At 38.3% G+C, this 23,012-nt stretch overlaps 1 pseudogene; it reads left to right on the forward strand.

Moving 5' to 3' along the window:
* Window positions 1–14,169, forward strand: part of LOC147998356 (uncharacterized) — a 154,564-nt pseudogene extending 140,395 nt beyond the window's left edge.
* The last annotated feature ends 8,843 nt before the right edge of the window (window positions 14,170–23,012 follow it).

Genomic DNA, 23,012 nt, shown 5'->3' on the forward strand with positions numbered 1-23,012 from the left:
ATGGGAGAATCATTACCTGTCCACCTCCATAGAGAGTACCTCAATATGTAAGGAAGCCCCTAAATTAGGTTTATGGCTTTTATAAAATGCCTTTAGTGTTAACTTTCTCTGCATCATTCTGTGTTTCTGCCCTACCATCCATTAACCTCCCAATTTAATTTTTTCTACCATTATTGTTCTTTTTTTCTGATACCACCTGTGGTGGTTTCAACACACTTGGCTGAGAGAGTAGCACTATTAAAAAGTGTGGCCTTGTTGGAGTAGTTCTTACTGGAAGAGGTATGTCATTGTGGGTGTGGGCTTTAAGACCCTCATCCTAGCTGCCTGGAAGCTAGTCTTCTCTTGTCTGCCTTCAGATGAAGATGTAGAACTTTCAACTAATGCACCATACCTTCCATGTCCCGGCATTAATGATAATGGCTTGAACCTCTGAACCTATAGGCCAGCCCCAATTAAAACGTTGTCCTTATAAGAGTTGCTTTGGTTATGGTGTCTGTTCACAGCAGTATAACTCTAACTAAATCACCACTTCTATCTTATTATTCCTTTCCCTTAAGCTCTTTCTCATCCTCAGTGATCCCTTTCTACATGTCTAGTTTCTAAATGCCCTCAATTTAAACAAATAAACTATAAATTCTAAGCATTAAAATACTGAGGGAGAGATATGGCTCAACAGATAAGAGCACTTACTCCTCTACCATCGTCTTTGACTATAGTACCTAGCTGTTGGAAGTATTTCAATGGAAGAACTGAGCAGGGAACATTTTCCTCCTCTAACTACTCATTTCCCCAGTGTTTTGTTTCCAGATCCTCCAGCACTATGGGGACCACTGTTCCTGGATGAGCATTGTTAATTTCATTGTTAAATTGTTGCAATTCACAGTCACTATGAGGATAAAAAATCTCTGGGCATATTTATGAGGATTACCTAACTTAGATTAACTGAGGTGAAAGACTCAGACTAAATGTGGGAGATACCATTCAAGGATCTGAAGGTCTTTGTTTAAAAAAGAAAGAAAGAAAGAAAGAAAAAAGAAAAAAAGAAAAGAAGGAAAAAAACATGAACTGGGTACAGTGACTCTTTCCCACTTCCAGTCAGGAATGTTGTATCATTGAGAAAATAACTAAAAATCCAGGTAAAATTTCAGAAAGTGGGTGGTGGAATAATTGTAGGTTCAACAACTACCAGTGGTTTGAAGGCGATAACATTTATCCTTCTTCCTTCAATATCAGTTCCAGATTGGCACTTAACGTCAGAATTTACACTGGTTTGGCATGCTTATTTGGTGATCCATATTCTCCCTGCTGAAAGAGTATGGAATTTGTGGTTTTTAAGAGTGTGCAAAATTGTATATTATTAAAATTTTTATTTATATATTGAATGTGAGGGGTAGGGCACACATGTCATGGTACCTGTGTGGAGGTCAGAGAATAACTTCTAGGAGTCAGATCTCTCATTTCATTATATGGGCCCCAAAAATGGAACTCAGGTCAATTTTGGCAACAAACAACATTACCCACTGAGAACATTTCCCTAGCTATTAGTATCCATTTTGAAGACTGTAGATTTATTAAACCTGTAATGAAATGCCTCAGTGGTTAGCTCAGGCCATACTTATCCTTTATTGTGTAGAGAATAATCACCTTAAAGTGTTTTCTTCACAATATGGCAGCAGGTACAGCCACTGGAATTGAAAAGCTAAATATGTCATTGAAATAAATTGAAGGTTGATTTTTTTTTAATAGAAATGGTTTCAGGTGCTGAAAGAAAACTGCCCATGGCCCTTTCTCAGTCAGTATATTAAGTCAGAAAGAAAATATCCAAAGCCTCAAATAACACAGTCAAAGTCTGTAAAGCTTAATGTAAGGCTTTATTTAAACTCTGAACTTGAGGTAATCAGAATTCTTCAAACAGACAAGCATAAAATATGCTTCTAAATTTGTAAAATTTTACTACACTCTGTCTCTAATAACTTTCTGCTTCATGGAAAATTATGGGTCTTTTCCTAGTAAAAATTTGTATATTTCTATTTATGTGTATTCTTTTGATGCTTATAGAGAATTCCCTCAGATTCTGAGTACATCAAGTAGGAACTTAAGCTTTGCCATATGAACAGGCAGAGTAATCGTCAAGTTTTGTTACAGGATGCAGTAACAACTACAAAGACGAACTTTGAGTCTAAAAGACAGACTCAGGGAGCTGCTGCTATAAAATTATAAAAAATGCTGTCTTTTAACACTCACTTGATCTGACACTGTAGTGCCACATGATATCCAGTAGATATCTTCATCTCAGTCAGCAAAGCCTCTCACCCACTTTGCTCTATCCCGTACCACACTGCCGATGCCTTCTCTCTGAGCCTGGCAACAATCTCTCTACACATCTAGTTCCCTAGACAGGTTGCCACTATGTGAGAAATATACATCCCAATTCTGTGGTGGCCAACACTAGGACACAACTCAGCTACTGCATACTCTCTTGAACTTAAATGACCACATGAGAGAACCCACAACATAATAACCTCTGATCCAAATGATAAGATAGGGGAATTAGAGAAAGGATTGAAAGAGCTGAAAGTGCTTTCAACCCCATACGAACAACAATGTCAACCAACCAGAGCTTCTAGGGACTAAACCACTACCCAAAGACTATACATGGACTGATCCAGGGCTCCAACTGCATATGTAGCAGAGAATAGCCTTGTTGGGCAATAGTGGAAGGAGAAGCCCTTGGTCCTGCCAAGGTTGAACCCCTAGTGCAGGGGAATATGGGGGTGGTGGTAAGGGGGGTGAATGGGGGGAAACACCCTTATGGGGGAGGGTTAGGGGATAGGGGGTTTATATCAGATAAACTGGGAAAGAGAATAACATTTGAAATGTAAATAAAGAAATATATCCAATTGGGGAAAAAGAAAAATAATTGAAAAGCTTAAGAAAATCTGGAGTGTAAGAAAAAAGATTCAGATTCCGGGTGGGGGGAGGGAAGAGAGCTGACCACCCAGGAGTGCAGACATCCTGAGACCGCAGGGCAGACTGCCATCCCTGGTCCAAGGGGAAACTACACAGTGCCTCTGGACACAGGGATATAGAGACAGACAGCTGCCTGTACCTGCGCTTCTGGTCTGTGCCCAGGACTGAACTGAACCAGCCAAACAGCTCCCTGTACCCAAAATCCCATGGGGGAGAGAGCTGGACCCTCAGACGTGTGGATACTCCTGAGAAGTCAGAGGAGATGACCCTCTGCCCACAGTCCAGACCCAAGAGAGAATCGCATAGTGCCAACTGTGCCTGCTGGGTGCAAGGACCTGCACTAGCAATCAGGGGCAGGACCCTTTGATTCCTGCCTGCACCTAGAGCTGGAAGACAGTCTCCAGAAGTGCCACCACAGCTGAGAGCAGAGGTAAGACCCACTTTTCTGCTACCCAGTGACCTGCCTGGTGGATTCCTGATACACAGAGGCAGAAGTCCTCTGGGTCAGGGCACTTCCTGTTTCTGGCTCTGCCCAGAAGTGAACTGATACCATCCCACAGTTCCCTGTACCCAAATCTTGTGGGGAAGAGAGTTGACCACCCAGGAGTGCAGACATCTTGAAACAGACTGCCACCTCCGCATACCTCTGCCCATATCCCTGGTTCAAGGGGAAGCTGCAGAGTGCCTCTGGACACAGGGACATAGGAATAGTGCCAACTATGCCCGATGGGTGCAAGGACCTACGAGAAATCAGGGACAGGACTCTTTGATTCCTGCCCATGCCTAGAGCTGGAAGACAGTCTCCAGGAGTGCTGACACACCTGAAATCAGAACACCTGTTCTCAGGAAAGGCTGAAAGAAAACAGGAAAACATTTCTACAAGAGTGCTGACACAGAAGCCTAGAGCAGGGTCAAGTCACTCACAGAAACAGCAAGACAAGCAAACACCAGAGACAACCCAATGGCTAGAGACAAGCGCAGGAACCTGAGCAACAGAAACCAAGACTACTTGTCATCATTAGAGCCCAGTTCTCCTACCAAAGAAAATACTGGATATTCAAACACACCAGAAGACCAAAATTTAGATTTAAAATCACATTTTTTGATAATGATGGAGGACTTTAAGAAAGACATAAAGAACTCCCTTAAAGAAATGCAGGAAAACACAGGTAAACAAGTAGAAGCCCTTAGAGAGGAAACACAAAAAAACCCTGCAAACAAACAGGTGAAAGAATTGAAAATGGAAATAGAAACAATAAAGAAAGCACAAAGGGAGACAACCCTGGATGAAGAAAACCCAAGGAAGAGACAAGGAGCCGTAGATACAAGCATCACCAACAGAATACAAGAAATAGAAGAGAGAATCTCAGTGGCAGAAGATACCATAGAAAACATCGACACAACTGTCAAAGATAATATAAAACGCAAAAAGCTCCTAGCCCAAAACATACAAGAAATCCAGGAATCAAAGAGAAGATGAAACCAAAGGATAATAGGTATAGAAGAAAGTGAAGATTCCCAATTTAAGGGCCAGTAAATATCTTCAACAAAATTATAGAAGAAAATTTCCCTAACCTAAAGAAAGAGATGCCCATAAATATACAAGAAGCCTACAGAACTCCAAATAGATTGGACCAGAAGAGAAATTCCTCCCATCATAAAATAGTTAAAACACCAAATGCACAAAACAAAGAAAGAATATTAAAAGCAGTAAGGGAAAAAGGTCAAGTGACATGTAAAGTCAGACCTATCAGAATTCCATCAGACTTCTCACCAGAGACTATGAAAGCCAGAAGATCCTGGATAGATGTCATACAGACCCTAAGAGAAAACTAATGCCAGCCAAAGTTACTATATCCAACAAAACTCTCAATAAACATAGACGGAGAAACCAAGATATTCCATGACAAAACCAAATTTACACAATGTCTTTCTACAAATCCAGCCCTACAAAGGATAATAGATGGAAAACTCCAACACAAGGAGAGAAACTACACTGAACAGAAAGCAAGAATATAATTTCCTTGCAATGAAACCAAAAGAGAGACAAACAAACATAATTCCACCTCTAACAACAAAGATAATAGGAAGCAACAATCACTATTCCTTAATATCTCTCAACATCAACAGACTCAATTCCCCAATAAAAAGACATAGAATAACAGACTGGAGACATAAAGAGGACCTAGCATTTTGCTGCCTTCTGAAAACAAAACTCAGAGACAAAGATAGACAAAAATTACCTCAGAGTAAATGGCTGGAAAACAACTTTCCAAGCAAATGGCCTGAAGAAACAAGCTGGGGTTGCTATTCTAATATCAAATAAAATTGACTTTCCACCAAAAGACATTAAAAAAGATAAGGAAGGACACTTCATATCCATCAATGGAAAAATCCACCAAGATGAACTCTCAATCTCTGTGCTCCAAATGCAAGGGCACCTACATACATAAAAGAAACCTTACTAAACCTCAAAGTACACATTGTACCTCACAGGATAATAGTAGGAGATTTCAACATCCCAATTTCATCAATGGACAGATCATGGAAACATAAATTAAACAGACATAGAGGAACTGACAGAAGTTAGGAGCTAAATTGATTTAACAGATATTTATAGAACATTCCATCCTAAATCAAAAGGATATACCTTCTTCTTAGCACTTCATGGAACTTTCTCCAAAATTGACCATATAATTGGTCACAAAACTGGCCTCAACAGATACAGGAAGATAGAAATAATCCCAGGCATCCTATCGGATCACCACACACTAAGACTGGTCTTTAATAAAAACAATAATGACAGAAAGCCCACATATACGTGGAAGGTGAACAATGCTCTACTCAGTGACAACGTGGTCAAGGAAGAAATAAAGAAGGAAATTAAAGGCTTCTTAGAATTTAATGAAAATGAAAATACAACATTCCCAAACTTACGGGACACAATGAAAGCTGTGCTAAGAGGAAAACTCATAGCTCTGAGTGCCTGCAGAAAGAAACAGGAGCGAGCATATGTCAGCAGCTTGACAGCACACCTAAAAGCTCTAGAACAAAAAGAAATAAATAAACCCAAGAGGAGTAGAAAGCAGGAAATAATCAAATTCAGGGCCGAAATCAACCAAGTAGAAACAAAAAGGACCATACACAGAATCAAAAAAACCAGGAGCTGGTTCTTTGAGAAAATCAACAAGATAGATAAACCCTTAGCCAGATGAACCAGAGGTCACAGGGAGTGTATTCAAATGAACAAAATCAGAAATGAAAAAGGAGACATAACAGCAGAATCTGAAGAAATTTAAAAAAAAAATCATCATTTCCTACTATAAAAGTCTATATTCAACAAAACTGGAAAATCTGGAGGAAATGGACAATTTTCAAGACAGATACCAGGTACCAAAGTTAAATCAGGAACAAATAAACTATGTAAACAACCCCATAACTCCTAAAGAAATAGAAGCAGTTATTAAAACTCTCCCAACCAAAAAAGAGCCAAGGTCTAGATGGGTTCAGTGCAGAATTCTATTAAACCTTCACAGAAGACCTCATACCAATACTGTCCAAATTATTCCACGAAATTGAAACAGACGTAGTACTACCAAATTCCTTCTATGAAGCCATAATTTCCCTTTTACCGAAACCACACAAAGACCCAACAAAGAGAACATCAAACCAATTTCCCTTATCAATATTGATGCAAAAATACTCAATACAATTCTTGCAAACAGAATCCAAGAATATATCAAAACGATCATCCATCATGATCAAGTAGGCTTCATCCCAGGGATGCAGGGGTGGTTGAATACATGAAAATCCATCAATGTAATCCACTGTATAAACAAATTAAAGATAAGAACCACAGAATCATTTCATTAAATGCTGAGAAAACATTCGCAAAATTCAAATGCTTCATGATAAAATTCTTTGAATGATCAGGAATTAAAGGCCCATATATAAACATAGTAAAAGCAATATACAGCAAACCATTAGCTAACATCAAACTAAGTTGAGAGAAACATGACGCAATACCATTAAAATCAGGGACTAGACAAGGCTGCCCACTCTCTCCCTACTTATTCAATATAGTACTCGAAATCCTAGCCAGAGTAATCAGACAGCAAAAGGAGGTCAAAGTGATACAAATTGGAAGGGAAAAAAATCAAAATATCACTATTTGCAGATGATATGATAGTGTACTTAAGTGATCCCAAAAGTTCCAACAGAGAACTACTTAACCTGATAATTTCAGCGAAGTGTTGGGGTATAAAACTAATGCAAACAAATCAGTAGCCTTCCTCTACTCAAAGGATAAACAGGTTGAGAAAAAAATTAGGGAAATGACACCCTTCACAATAGTCCCAAATAATATAAAATATCTTGGTGTGACTTTAACCAAGCAAGTGAAAGATCTATATGACAAGAACTTCAAGTCACTGAATAAATAATTTGAAGATCTCAGAAGGTGGAAAGATCTTCCATGCTCATGGATTGGCAGGATTAATATAGTAAAGATGGCCCTTTGGCCAAAAGCAATCTACAGATTCTATGCAATGCCCATCAAAATTCTTACTCAATTCTTTATAGAGATAGAAAGAACAATTTGCATATTCATTTGGAATAACAAAAAAGCCAGGATAGAGAAAACTATCCTCAACAATAAAAGGACTTCCGAGGGAATCACTATCGCTGAACTCAAGCAGTATTACAGAGCAATAGTGATAAAAACTCATGGTATTGGTACAGAGACAGGCAGATCAGTGGAATAGAATTGAAGATCCAGAAATGAACCCACACACCTATGGTCACTTGATCTTTGGACAAAGGAGCTAAAACCATCCAATGGAAGAAAGATAGCATTTTTAGCAAATGCTGCTGGTACAACTGGAGGTCAGCATGTAGAATAGTGAAAATCGATCCATTCTTATCACCATGTACAAAGTTTAAGTCCAAGTGGATCAAGGACCTCCACATCAAATCAGATACACTCAAACTAATAGAAGAAAAAGTCGGGAAGAGCCTCAAACACATGGGCACTGGGGAAAATTTCCTGAACAGAACACCAATGGCTCATGCTCTAAGATCAAGAATTGACAAAGGGACCTCATAAAACTACAAAGCAAAAGACACTGTCTTTAGGATAAAATGTCAATCCACAGATTTTGAAAAGATCTTTACTAATCCTACATCTGGTAGAGGGCTAATATCCATAATATACAAAAAACTCAAGAAATTTGACTCCAGAGAGCCAAATAAACCTATTAAAAATGGGGTACAGAGCTAAACAAAACATTCTCAGGTGAGGATTATTGAATGGCTAACAATCACCTAAAGAAATGTTCAACATTCTTAGTCATCAGGGAAATGTAAACCAAAACAACCCTGAGATTCCACCTCACATCAATCAGAATGGCTAAGATCAAAAACTCAGGTGACAGCAGATGCTGGCGATGATGTGGAGAAAGAGGAACACTCCTCCATTGTTGGTGGGATTGCAAACTGGTACAACTACTCTGGAAATCAGTCTGTAGGTTCCTCAGAAAACTGGACATTCTACGACCTGAGGACCCAGCTATACCTTGGGCATATACCCAAAAGATGCTCCAACATATAACAAAGACACATGCTCCACTATGTTCATAGCAGCTTTATTTATAATAGCCAGAAGCTGGAAAGAACTCCAATATCCTTCAACAGAGGAATGGATTAAAAAATGTACATCTACACAATGGAGTACTACTCAGCTATCAAATATAATGACTTTATGAAATTCATAGGTAACTGAAATGAACTAGAAAATATCATCCTGAGTGAGGTAATTCAATCACAGAAAACCACACTTGGTTTGCACTCATTGATAAGTAGATATTAGCCAAAAAGCTCAAATTACCCAATATGCAATCCACAGACCACAGGAAGCTCGAGAAGAAGGATGACCAAAGTGCAGATGCTCCCACTCCTTCTTAAAAGGGGAAATAACTATCCATAGGAGGGGATATGGAAGCAAAGTTTAGAGGAGTGACTCAAGGAATGGCCATTCAGAGCCTGACACACATGTGGCCCATATATATACAGCCACCAAAACTAGATAAGACTCATGAAGCTAAAATATTCATGCAGAAAGGGACCGAATATATATCTCTCCTGAGAGACAGACACATCCAGAGCATGTGCAATACAGAGGGCAATGCTAGCAGCAAGCCACCAAACTGAGTACAGGACCCCACATGGGGGAAATTAGAGGAAGTATTGAAAGAGTAGAAGGAGTTTGCAAACCCATAAAAACAACAATGCCAACCAACCAGAGCTTCCAGTGAATAAACCACTACCGAAAGACGATACATGGACTGAGCCAGGGTTCCAACTGCATATGTAGTAGAGAATAGCCTTGTTGGGGGACCAGTGCAAGGGGAAGTCCTTGGTCCTGCCATGTTTGGAGGGGAATATGGGGGGGGCAGTAAGGGGAATGTATGGGGGGAATACCCGTATAGGGGAGTGGAAGGGGAGGGAATGGGGGCTTATGGACAGAAAACCGGGAAGGGGAATAAAAGATTCAATGAAATATAGTAATATATATATATATATATAGAGAGAGAGAGAGAGAAATAAAGTAATATATATATAGTAATATATATATATATATTACTTTAAAGAAATGAAAATCAGACAAAGAAAACTCTACACAAGTAAATACAGAATCATCAGAAACATAGAATTCTGGCAGAACTGGAAAGGCAAAAGGAAAATTTACATGAAGATATTTCTGAACCTTAATATCAGCAATAAAATTCTACCCACAAAAATAAAAATTGATATAATTTATCACCTTAATTGATAAGATCTAAAAGCCTAGACATGCAATGTACACATTGTGCCCTGTACACATCCATCCCTTAAGAATATTCATAACATCCTGTAGATATGCAGAGTAATCTTAACATCTTTCTCCATGTTCTCTCTGCTGTGTCTCCCTCCTCTGCTCCAGTCTCATCCTCTCTCTAAAACTTTTCTCCTGCCCATCCTTCCTTCTTGTCCAATGACAGGCCTCGTTCTATCTTGTATCTGCCTTCACCTGTATGACATCATCCTACAGGAAGCAGCTTAATATATATTCTATGTAAGTCATATGAATTTTATTTGTGCTTAAGACCCATGATTATCCTACTATCTCCATGTAATGGGTCATTCATTCCACTCCATTCCTCATACCCTATGCCACTCCACACCACTTCTTCCTGTCATAGCTAGATAGCACAATCTCACAACAGAATTCAGGGTCCTCTAGCTACTACATTCTTTATGCAGCCTTTTCAGAGACATCCCCTGAGCTGTAGGTGCAGGGGCTGTGTTGTAGTTATATCAAATGGGGACGAGCACTTGACAGTGAATTATTCCCTGCATTTTGACCACTTGTGGTTTTCTGTAATGGCTTCCATTTGCTGCAAAACGAAGCTTCTTTGATGAGGGATGAAAGCAATACTTATCAGTGGGTATAAACCCAGGCACAAAAGAACACACTTGGTCTGCACTCACTGATAAGTGGATATTAGCCCAAAAAGCTCGGAATACCCAAGATACAATTCACAGACCATATGAAGCTCAAGAAGGAGGAAGACCAAAATGTGGATGCTCCAGTCCTTCTTAGAAGGGGGAACAAAATACTCACAGGAGGAAATACAGACAAAGAGTGGAACAGAGACTGAAGGAAAGGCCATCCAGAGACTGTCCCACCTGGGAGTTCATCCCATATGCAGCCACCAATCTCAGTCACTATTGCTGATGACAAGAAGTGCTTGCTGACATGCTGACAGGAGCCTGATGTGGATGTCTCCTGAGAGGCTTTGCCAGAGCCTTACTGATACTGATGATGATGCTTGCAGCTTACCATCAGACTGAGCACAGGGACCCCAATGGCAGAGTTAGAGAAAGGACTGAAGGAGCTGAAGAACATAGGAAGAACAACAAGTTCAACCAACCAGACTACCCAGAGCTCTCAGAGACTAAACCAGCAACTAAAGAGTACACATGAGGGGACTCATGGCTCCAGTCACATATTTACCAGAGGATGACATTGTCTGCATCAATAGGATAAGAAGCCCTTAGCCCTGTGAAGTCTTGTTTCCCCAGTGTAGGGGAATGCCAGGGTGTTGAGGTAGGATTGCATGGGTAGGAGGGGAAGCATCCTCATAGAAGCAGGGGTAGGGCAGATGGGATGGGGGAAACCGGGAAGGGGGATAACATTTGAAATGTAAATACATAAAATATCCAATTAAAAAAATGAAAGTGTGCACCACAAAAATATCTAGTTATAATAAAATTAGGAATTATACTGGTTTAGGAATGTGGAAGTGGTAAATTTTCCTTTAAAATTTGTGACCTTACTATCCTGGGTAATTGGCCTGTTTTTTATTATCAGGCATGATTTCTGCCCTGTTGAGTGGGTTTTTTTCTATACAACTGGAGAACTGTGGGCAACCTCCAAGAAGAAAATTGTCACTATTTTACCTTTATCAAAACGTTACAATTCTAGTAATTGTGGTTCACTGGCCTTATGTATTTTATTAATTCTTTGCAAATTTTATATAGTAAATTTGATTATATTCACCCACACCCTTTCCCCCAACTTCTGAAAGATCCAACCTTTCCTCTCTACCTCCACTTACTTTCTGTCCATTTCAAAAACGCTACCTTGCAACAAATGTCCTCTAGCTGTTACAATCTTCCTGCTCCCTTCTTAGTAACACTCCTGAGCTTTAGGCATAGGGGTTGTGTTGTTACTGTATTAATTTGGAATGGGCATCCTAGGGTCAGTTGTTCTCTGCATTGTGACTAGTTGTGACTTTCTGTAATGATCTCTATCTGCAGCTTGAAGCTTCTTTGATGAGGGGTGAAAACTAACTTATTTGTGGCATATATGTAAATAAATATTTAGAATGTACTTAGAAATCATACTGGTTTAGGAAGGTAGCAGAAGTAGGTTCTCCACTAGTTTCCTTAACCATGGCCTCAGTAGCCATGGGTAGTTGGCTAATTTTATAGCACCAGACATGATTTTCCTCCTATCAAGACTTAAATCCAATTAGTTGATTGTTGGTTTCCTCCAGTCTATCAGAAACACTATTGCGTTCATAGGGATAGCTTGTCATTTTGGTTGTTGCTGAGGTTTGTTGGTATTATATTTCTTTTCTCCATTGGACTTTCCTTAGCTCCTTACAATTTTGTAAGAGCTAGACCTCAGAGAGGAAGATTCTAGGATATTTCCAACTGCATTCCTTCCAATTCTGTATCATCACTTTGTGGCATTTTCAGCAATAGTGTCTTACCCTTCTATTCTAGAAGGGAATCAAGAGCAATATTAATATGCTATATTGTTTTAGCCCCCTTGACCTCACCTTACCAACACCAGACATGGAAGCTTTCCATGCCTGGCAGTGAAATTTTTGTTAGATAGTCTCCGGATTTTGGTGGGGAGTCTTTTGTCACTGCAAGTGGTATAACTTGGGTTAAACTCTCTGTCTGTCCATCTGCCTGCCTGCCTGCCTGCCTATCTATCTATCTATCTATCTATCTATCTATCTATCTATCTATCTATCTATCTGTCGTCTATCTATGTATCGGTGTAATTTTTTAAGAAATATAAAATAATATGATTATCTATTACTTCTCAAACATCCTCGATGTTATTTATTCTTCCTACTTTTTTCTTTGTGTTGTTCTCCCTCCTCTTCCTCAGGTAAGTCTCCACTGACCATTTTCCTCATTCCCCACATTATAGTAACTTTGTGTCCTAGATCTCTCCTTTTCCATACTCCTGCTATGGTGCTTTTCTGTTGTCCTAGTATCTGCATTTTTTCTAGTTTATATAGTCCTTAAATCCAAAGATCTGGATCTAAGAATTACAAATAAAGAATATAAGAATTATAAATAAGAATTACAGAACAAATTTTATTTGTGTTGACTTGTTTAGTCCTGAAATTACGTTTATAGGATAAGCCACATTGTTGGTAATGTTACAGAGCAGAGAGAGTGAGGAGTCTGTCTCTGGATCCTTCTCTCACAGTCATTGCAGTACACTGAACTCCATAGAAGCAGCACCAGGGCAAGCGAGAGCCAGACGGGCACTGGCCTACTCTGTTCCTCGAAGAGGAAAATCAACTAAACATAGACAAAGGAGATCTAAAAAGTCAAGATGCAAAATGTCCTCATACACATTCTTTGTGCAAACCTGCCAGGAGGAGTACAAGAAGCACCTGGATGCTTCTGTCAACTTTTCAGAATTCTCTAAGAAGTGCTCAGAGAGGTGGGAGACCATGTTTGCTAAAGTAAAGGGGAAATTTGAAGATATGGCAAAGGCTGACAAGGCTAGTTATGAAAGAGAAATGAAAACCCACACTCCCCCCTAAAAGGGAGACCAAAAAGAGGTTCAAGGAGCCCAATGCACTCAAGAGGACTCCTTAAGCCTTCTTCCTGTTCTGTTCTGAGTTCTGCTCAGAAATCAAAGGCGAGCATCCTGGATTACCCCAATTATAATGTTGCAAAGAAAATGAGATGTGGAACAACACTGCTGCAGATGACAAGCAGCCTTATAAGAAGGCCAGCAAGCTGAAGGAGAAGTATGAGAAGGATATTGCTGCCTACAGAGCTAAAGAAAAACCTCATGCAGCGAAAAAAAGGGGGTGGTCAAGGCTGAAAAGAGTAAGAAAAAAGAAGGAAGAGGAAGACTATGAGGAGGATGAGGAAGAGGAGGAAGAAAAGGAAGAAGAATCCGAAGAAGAGAAGAAGAAGAAGAAGAAGAAGAAGAAGAAGAAGAAGAAGAAGAAGAAGAAGAAGAAGAAGAAGAAGAAGAGGAAGAGGAAGAGGAAGAGGAAGAGGAAGAGGAAGAGGAAGAGGAAGAAGAAGAGGAAGAGGAGGAAGAGGAGGAAGAGGAGGAAGAGGAGGAAGAGGAAGAGGAAGAGGAAGAGGAAGAGGAAGAGGAAGAAGAAGAGGAAGAGGAGGAAGAGGAGGAGGAGGAAGAGGAAGAGGAGGAAGAGGAAGAGGAGGAGGAGGAAGAGGAAGAGGAAGAAGAAGAAGAAGAAGAAGAAGAAGAAGAAAGAGGAAGAGGAAGAGGAAGAGGAAGAGGAAGAGGAAGAGGAAGAGGAAGAGGAAGAAGAAGAAGAAGAAGAAGAAGAAGAAGTTGGTTCTAGTGCACGTTTTTCTTGTCTATAAACACTTAACACCCCTGTACACAACTCACTCCATTTAAAGAAAAAAATTGAAATGTAAGGCTGTGTAAGATTTGTTTGTAAACTGTACAGTATCTTTTTTTTTCCGTATAGATAACACACTACCAAATGTGTCTTTAGATAGCCCTGTCCTGGTGGTATTTTCAACAGCCACTAACCTTGCCTGGTACAGTCTGGGGGGTATAAATTGGCATGGAAATTTAAATCAGGTTCTTGTTGGTTCAGAGCACAAGTTAGTTATATATGTGGGCAGTAGTTTTGTTTTTGTTTTGTTTTCTTTTGATTTTATTTTTGTTTTTTTATCACTTTCAGTTGTCTCTGATACAGCTTATATAATGATAATGGTTGTTTTGTTCATCGAACACCACTCTGTAATTGCAAAAAATAATTGTGGCTGTTTTGTTGACATTCTAAATGCTTTTAAGTAAATACATTTTTTTTATAAAAAAAAAGAAGTACCATTTTTATCATTTTGCAAATGAGTTCGCTGAGATACAGGGGAGTTACTTAAATTATCTAGAACAATTTATCAACACACTGTATTGTTTAGATAATTTCTTTTATTCTTTATTTTATTTTTAACTAATTTTGAATTTGAGGGCATTTCAAAAAATTTGAGTACTGTATGTACAACAACTTTTCTACTATCTCTGTTTGGGGCTCATTTCTTGAAAAAACTGATTTTCTCTCTTAACATTCATTGATTTTCAATAGCTCTTCATATAGGGGTGGAGCTTTGTGACATTTTCTCCATCCTCATAGGCATGGTAACTTGTGTGATCATTATACAGACATTGTTCAGGTAACTTTACTATTAAGATGTCATGATTGTAGCAACCATCACAGCAAGCAACCAGGTTCTCTGGTTCTTGCAATTTTTCCATCATCTCTCTTGTGCTAATCCATAAGCCTTGTCTGTAAGGATTGCATTGTAGATGTATCAGTTGATATGGGGTACCTGTTGTTCATGGTGAGATGGGAACAAGCATCTACTCACCCCACTAGGATAAATAACACGTGCCTCAGAAGTCCTGCTTGGTAAACCATTGCATTTTATTGGGGTTATTTCCAGGAATGTGAGAGATTACTTACATGGAAACAAATGACTCAAAGACCACTTCATCAGCAAAGCCTACTCCAGCATGGCTGAGAGCTTACAAAATTTGAGAAACTGGAGCATATTGCAGTCTAGAGGCTCAACAAGTTGGAGAATGCCCTTTCCAGGTGGCTCAGTTAGTCTAATCCCCTTCTAGGCAGCTCAGCTGATCGTTGTTCTTTCCTGGCAATTTAGCTGCTCTCTGCTTCTTCCAGGTGGCAGAGCTTGTTTGAGGTGACTTTCAATAATACTCAATGTTTATATGACATATTTCATCGACTTTCAGAAGGTATCATGACTTGTGTCCTGTCTTAATTATCTTTCCTGCAGAATGGAGTGTTTCAGTATTGGAGAAAACTGATACACTATAGTGCCCTGTGGTCTCTATTTTCTGCATTTTGGCCAGTTGTGGATCTCTGTAGTAGCCTTACCTGCTGCAAAAAAGAAGCTCCTCTGATTACATGTGAGACCTACAGATGTGTAGATATAAAGGTAATCATTTAATGTACAGTTAGGAAGTATACTGATTTAGAAAAACGAGAGCAGTAAGCTCTATATGGTCTATAACTTCACCATCCATTGGTAGCTGGCTAGGTTTAAAGTCCAGGCATGGATTTCTATCTATTTATCAGGACTTAATTTCAATCAGACAGTAGTTTGTTACCTCCATGATATAAGCACCAGTATTCACAACTGGAATGTCTTGTTTGGCCATGTGGTTCTTAGGTTTTATACTTGGGTAGGAGTCTTTTATAAGCTTAATTAGCAATGCATACATGCATGTTTGTATATATTGGATGGAGTTATACATCATGGGGTAACAATGGTCCCTCCAAAAACCGTAGACCATCTAACGAAAGTCTAGATCTAGGTAAGGAAAACCATCCTTCAAGTTGTTATTAGGAGTGAGATGTGGTTTTCTGCAATAGTCTCTGTTGCAAAGAGGAGTTCCCTGAGGAGAAGTGAGAATTATACTTATATGTGAGTATAATGATGAATATTTAGAATATAGCTAGGATTTGGTTTTATTTTGTAAGGGGGACATTATAGGTTCTCCTCCAAGATGCATAGCTTCACTAGCCATAAGTTGCTTGCTAGGTTTACAGTAATAGGCAGAATTTCCTTCTTGTTGAGTGGGCCTTAGTCTGGCAAGAGATCTGTTGGTTACTACCCAATTATTTGTGCCACTAATGTATATTATTAAAGTTATCATGCCATTATTGTCTCTTACAATATTTCTGGCATCTTTCCACACTCTTAGTGTGTTCTTGTGTGTGTGTGTGTGTGTGTGTGTGTGTGTGTGTGTGTTTGTTGTGTGGTGTATGTGGTGTGTATGTGTGCTTGCCTGTATATATGTGTGTGATAAAACTGTCCTGTTTAGGGCTGAATTCAGTTTCTCTTTTTCTGAATTTCTATCAGTAGTATATCTTTCTGTTAACTATCATCTATTACAAAAAGAAACCTGTCCAATGAGGATTGAGAGTTAACTTTTGTGTGTAGCAATAAGTTATTAGGAGTCATTTTAATATACCAGAGGGTACCTGAGTTTTGAACAGAGGCAGTATTCTCTCTGAACATACAATAGTCTGTCTCTTTCAAATTTCAGTCATAATTTCTTCATCGTATTTTTATGGTTATAGTAACAAATGCAGATATAGTGACTTGTTTTATTTAATAATGTGATTTATGTAATTTAATTTTGTGGTTGTCTCTAAAATTTTGTGTTTCTCTAGGTTTTTAGGACATTTTACTCTTAATAGTCAGCCATGGTATAAGGATGATGTGTGCCAGTGAACTTGCTACTCCTTTGCTACAGTCTCTGAAAATTCTCTGAATTACTGTGTGTTTTCTTATATCTAAATGCCATAGCCAGTCCCTCACTCTCAGTTTATGTCAATGCATGAAGGTTATTCAGATACATTTGCGCCAGCAGTTAATGGGATGTCAATCTCAGCAGATGCCAATTAGAAATTCCTAAGCCAGCAGAACTCTAAGCTATTGCATAATATAAAATTGTAATCAGTTGGATGGATCTATTGAGTTCAAGAGCCATAAATTCTGAACTACCATCTCAGAACCAAAGTGTTACTTCAGAAAAGGAAAGGAAGAAATTTCTTCCAAGATGACCAAAGAGTAACACATGCTACCTTTGAAGCTGTCAGCCATAAAACTCAAGACTATAGTAGTAACAACAGAAAGCAGTGATGAATTTGAGTTGACTATCCTCATAATAATTGCTAAACAGAATTGGTTTTATGAATAGCAAAGTTGAAAAAAATAAACATACCTCTTAGTCTTTATATGTCTTTTTTATGCTTCATTTGCTGTCCATATTTTTGCAAATTTCAGTATGTCTTAGATGTTATAGTATTACTACTTTGTTGAGTTCATGTGTAAATACTGTTAGAAGGGTAAACACCACAATAGCATTAGTCATGGATGTCTGTGAGTAGAGGTTGGTGTAATTGGTATTGTATTTAATTAACAATGTACTTTAGAAAGCAGGCTTAGGATTTCTGAGAAATTGTGACACATAGCAGACTTTTTCTAGAATAAGCCAAGTACATCTCAATTCTTTGCTTTACAAGGAGTCTAGGTCCCCTTTGTCTTTGACACTGACAACATGGTGACAACACCAACATAGTAAAGGAGAAACACACTAGTGTGGGATCTGAGAACTCAGCTTTAAGCTTCACCCCTGCCATATCTTAGCACAAGTTAATTTTGTTGTGCATTTCCTTGTTGAAAGATGAGGGAATTTACAATAGGTCTTCTCAAACCTGAGGCCCCTCGTACATATATAGCAGAGGACTGCCTGGTCTGACCTCAGTGGGAGACAAAGCACTTAATCTTTGAGAGACTTGAGGCCCCAGGGAACAGGGGAGGACTGGTGGGTGTAGTACTTTCTTGGAGATAAAGGGGAGGAGGAATGCGATGAGGAACTGTGGGAGGGGGACAATGGGGGGCAACGACTAGAATGTAAACAAATAAAATAATTTTTTAAAAAAGAACTATGAAAGAGAATTTGTTAGAAATCGAAGATGTGTTTCTATCCTCCATTTATTTACCTCTTGTTTCATTAAGTTTAGATAAGGTCCCCAAATCTTCATATATAGAAGTATGTCAAAGAATATGTTATGGTTGATGGTCGTTCTTGGAGAAACTTCTAAAATCTTCCCAGGACTAAATATTTGTCTGCTGTTTTTTTCTTTGGTTTTGTTTTGTTTTCTGCTTTAAGTACTTTTTTCTGGTTTGCAACAGGAACAAATAATTTGCATGCCATCAGTATTCATTGTATCTTCATTCTTTCCTCTTAAGCCCACTTTCTTCCATTTCTCCAATATCATTGTCAGTATTAGACAGTGATGGTAATTGGTTCTAGAGGTGGTAAAATGATCCAATTTTAACTCTGATGTATACTGTTTGGGGCCCTTTAGGAACCACGACAACTCTACCCTAGTATTTGGTTAGAAGTAGAAAAATACATTCACCTAATTGAGAAGTGGCATCTGGGGTGTTTATTTTTGACAGAAAGAGAAACTGTAGAAATAGCATAGAGAAACAATAGCTATTAAACCAACTGGCTATTGTCTGTTAGCAAAAGAGTACATAATGAAAATATAATATATATGCAGAATTGATTTTTAGCTATACCTTTTGTAGGGAAATGGATAGAGCTGAAGATAACCACATTATGTGAACTATATTAAACTTGGAAAGACAACCATTAAACAGCCTTCTTCGATTTGCATATATATATATATATATATATATATATATATATATATATATATATATATATAAGTACAAGGATCTTATATGTATATATGATGTTAAAGTAGACACCAAACTTTCTGGGGAACAAAGAATACTAACAAGATGGGTGAGGGATGAGAAAGGGGAAGTCAGGAAGGCAAAGAGGTAGAATATGTTTAAAGGACATTGTATATATGTATGAAAATTTCCTTATACATTCAGCTCCAATTAAATAAAGGTGGGGGGGGGACCACCACCACTACCATAGCAACCAAACAACCAAAACAGAGATTGAAATACTTGATATACAGATATAAAATAACTTTCTTTTTCTAAAATGTCCCTTCCAGGGTAGGCCTAGAAAGAGTTTATTTCTAGGTTTTCCTTCTTTCCTATTGCCTCTAAATATTTCTCAATTAAGGATTCCAACTTGCCTCACAATGCATGGGTCTGGGATGCCAGTCTTCTTCTAATCACTTAGATTCTTCTTCCTGGGTCACCTTTGATACTGGGCTCAGTTCTCTTATTCAGACAGTAGAAGGGAGTACTTTAAGCATCTCCATGATGGAGATTTCATCTGAACACAGACATTTCAGCCTTTTCTGTAGTTGGGGACTTTGTAGATGTCCAGTATTATCTCTGTTTTAACTTTTACATGTTGTTTCAATTCCAGCAATAAAACCCAAATAGATGAAATGAAAAAATATTCAATGATTCAGCTTTATTTTCAATTCATTTGCTTCTCTCAGTTCTTGTTATTCATTAGGGAGAACATTTAGTATATATATTGATGAGTCTACTTTTATATGCTTTTACTGAATAGTGACTTTAAATCTCCTCTTCAGAAACAACAGAATCTGCACATTGTTCATTTTATTTGCTTTCTCACAGCAGTGAAATAGCTACAAGATTTCCTTTCTATCTGGTAAATAATACATAAATTCTTAATAGTTTACAATGAACTTTTCTAATCTACTCTTCGGTCCCCATAACAAAGCTGTATATCAGATGGAGAGAGGGGAGAAGCCATGGCAGGTGATGTTAAGATTCTGCTCTGTGTATTTATAGGTTGATATCAATGTTCCTAAGGGATGGATGGTACCAGGCTTTGTATATTTAAGTGGGCAATTATGTCTTACCAATTGGGTTGAAGATTATTGTGTTGTGTGTTCTTTTATGTGAGGGTTTGAGTGTAGGAAAGTGTGCAGCTGGGATGTGTTTCCGCCAAGATATCTAGCAGATATCTTGGGGCACCGAGGTGCGGGACCAAGCTGGTAAAAGACAACTATACTTTTTTATTTTTTATATTTTTACAACAGATGGTGAACCAAAGTGATGGGCAAGAATCCACTAGTATTCCTAAGAGTTGAAAGAAAGTTTTTATTTTCTAAGAGGAGGCCGGAGCCATGTTAAGTCATGTGATATCTCTAGGGTGGGAATTCAAACAATGAAACTGGGAAATAGCCTGGGCTAGCAGGTTGTCGGTCTCCTGCTGTGTGATAAGTAATGGCAGCTCAGAGAGTTAGAGATTAAAAGCTGCTTTTTAAAGAAAGTTGTTTAGAAAGTCTTTCAGGATACTCATATTCTTTTTAACATGGGCTCCACGGAAATTTTGGGTTGAAATCCTAGTTAGACAAGCTACTTCTTTATTACAGGTATTATTAAAAGGTGATTAAGTTTGTTTTTAGAAAGAAGAGAGTAAAGAGATTACCTGAATCAGGCGGGGATTTTCATCCACGGTTCAGAATTTAGGGAAAAATTAGTCACTACCTCCAAGTAGAGAGTTGTGATGAAATGTCTGTAACACCAGGGAGAGTGAATGCTGGCATATATTGTAGAAGTTATTAAGGTTAAAGAAAAATCTGTGGCTCCGGATAGAGAGCTTAACAGATGGATATATTTTGGGCTAAAGTTCTGAGTTTTAAGTTGTTTGTTGGTTTTAGAATTGATATAAGGTGTTTAAGTTTGTTTTAAGGAGAGTAAAGAGATTACCTGAATCATGTGGTGATTTTCATCTATGGTTCGGAACTTAGGGAAAAATTGGTCACTAACTCCAAGTAGAGAGTTGTGATAAATGTCTGTAACACTGTGGAGAGTGAATGCAGACATATATTATAGAAGTTATTAAGGATAGAGAAAAATCTGTGGCTCCGGGTAGAGAGCTTAGCAGATTGAGATATTTTGGGCAAAAGTCCTGGTTTGATGTGTTGCCTATTGATATTAGAATTGATAGAAGGTATTTGGTTTGTTTTATGAATTACCCTGCTAAGGCCATATGGCTTGTTGATGCCGGCTAGCGAGGGTTTGTGGTTAACTTTTGATATTTACCACAATAGGAAGCTCAAATTCTCTTAACATGGATTCCATGGGAACTTTGGGTTAATTTCCTGATATTTCAGAGTGCAAAAGCCTATCAGCCTCATTGTTTAGCTTACTTCCTTTTTAAAAAATTGTTTAGTCTTCATGATGGGTGTGACTTTGAATTTTATGGTTATATTATTACTCTGGGAGAGAGTGCAAGACACAAGCTTTTCTGGTTTCAGACTAAGGAACACAGTATTTTGGGAGAAAGATTTTGTCTTTGTGTTTTTAAAAAGTGTGATTAGGCTCTGGAAACCTCACAGAGTCATACTGATCAGATTTGATAGAGGTAGACCGCCTGAAAAATTTATTCAGGAGAATCAAACAAAAAGATATCTCGATTCTAAACTTTTGTCTTGAGAGTTGTATTTTGTAGAGTGTGCCTACTTGGATTCCTGGTCTCAAGGACTTTCAGCTGGGTCCAGTCAGGACACATCGGTTACAGCATTTGCTTCATTCTTCCTACCCCCTACCCCCAAGGATATTTCAACGTCCATGTACAGCTTGAAGAAGTTATGGAGGAGTTGTCGCCCCAATTCCCTGGACTTTAGGGGGCTGAAAGTGGTTATTCTAAAGTTGTTTTTATGAGGAATTTAGAAATGGTTGTAATTTAACAGGGAGGAATTAGGTAGATTGAGTTATACAGTCATAATCTTATTTGTTAACTAAGCTAAAATCATATCTTTGCTTTGATATAAAATTTATTTGTTAAAAGTTTAAAAGTACAGGTTTAGAGCCAGTCCTTTGATTGTCATTATAAACTTCTGAGTTGATTACACCTGTGAGTTAAGGGCCAAATAGCAAACATATTACTGAGTTTGTGAGGTGAGAGAACTTTCAAGATATTATTAAAATATAAAGACAACAGTCCAGATTGTCTTATATAGATAGATGGTTTTCAAAATCGTCAGAAATCCACAAAATTTGAGATTTAAAGTTATTTATCTTTTGTTGAGACATATCTGCTCCTAACAGTTGCCCTTTGGTGGATTTAACGAAGGATTTGAACATCCCTACCTCCAGGTGAGGCAATACTTTATGGCTAGGCAACCACTGAACAAAACTGCCTGTTTCATCTGCAGACTAATACTGTCCAGAAAAGGACAAATTATGCTGTATAGTTGACTGATAAACTCTGCCAAGACAGGGTGATCAGCCATTCAAAATCTGCATTTCAAGAGTCTGTCAGTTGATTTCGGGCCAGAAGGCTGAAGACTTGCTAACAGGGGACTGTGCTAGTGGAGATTTGTCTCTACAACCTCTCAGTTCTGGAAGCCGTGTTAGGCTTCCTATGTGTATAGATATTTGGCCATTCCCAGATTTCTGACAAGGTTGAAGACATTATAGTCTCATAGCCTATCAGGCTGTTTAACTCTAAATATACATATTTTATTGGATAGTTATCAGCTAGTATACAAGCTAGCCAAGATATAATACAAATTGTAAGCCTTTCTTAAGCTGGAATGGATAACTACATGTTCTGTTTAACTGATATAGTGATGGACTGGGTGTTGAGAATATCATATGCTTTATAAATTGTAGAATGGTAATAATTGTACTCAATTTATATATAAGTGAAAAGGCTTTTTAACTGGACAAAAAGGGGGAAATGT

This window comes from Rattus norvegicus, chromosome X, assembly GCF_021556685.1.
Source record: "Rattus norvegicus strain SHRSP/BbbUtx chromosome X, alternate assembly SHRSP_T2T, whole genome shotgun sequence".
Lineage (NCBI taxonomy): Eukaryota > Metazoa > Chordata > Mammalia > Rodentia > Muridae > Rattus > Rattus norvegicus.